Source organism: Galeopterus variegatus, unplaced genomic scaffold, assembly GCF_000696425.1.
Source record: "Galeopterus variegatus unplaced genomic scaffold, G_variegatus-3.0.2 Scaffold5184, whole genome shotgun sequence".
NCBI lineage: Eukaryota > Metazoa > Chordata > Mammalia > Dermoptera > Cynocephalidae > Galeopterus > Galeopterus variegatus.
In genome coordinates, this window is record NW_007731295.1 from 5,064 (window position 1) to 5,355 (window position 292).

A 292-nucleotide genomic window follows, 5' to 3' on the forward strand; every position below is an offset into this window, starting at 1 on the left:
AAGTCCAGACTCATGGTGCTTAGTCTTTTGTGAGTCACTGATCTCACTGAGAAGCTCATGTACCCCGAAAAAATGTACATGATGCTGAGGATTGACTGAATTGTGTCCCCAAGGTTCATGTATTGGAAGCTAAATTTCCACTGTAACTGTTGAGGGTGGGACATCCTATTAAGGTCATGGAAAGGTGAGGCCTTGAAGGGGTGATTAGATTGTAGGGCCCTGCAGAAGTGAATGGGTTAATAGTGGGGGTCAGGGCGTGGTTCTGAGCGCTTTAGGAGCAGAGCACAGGAGG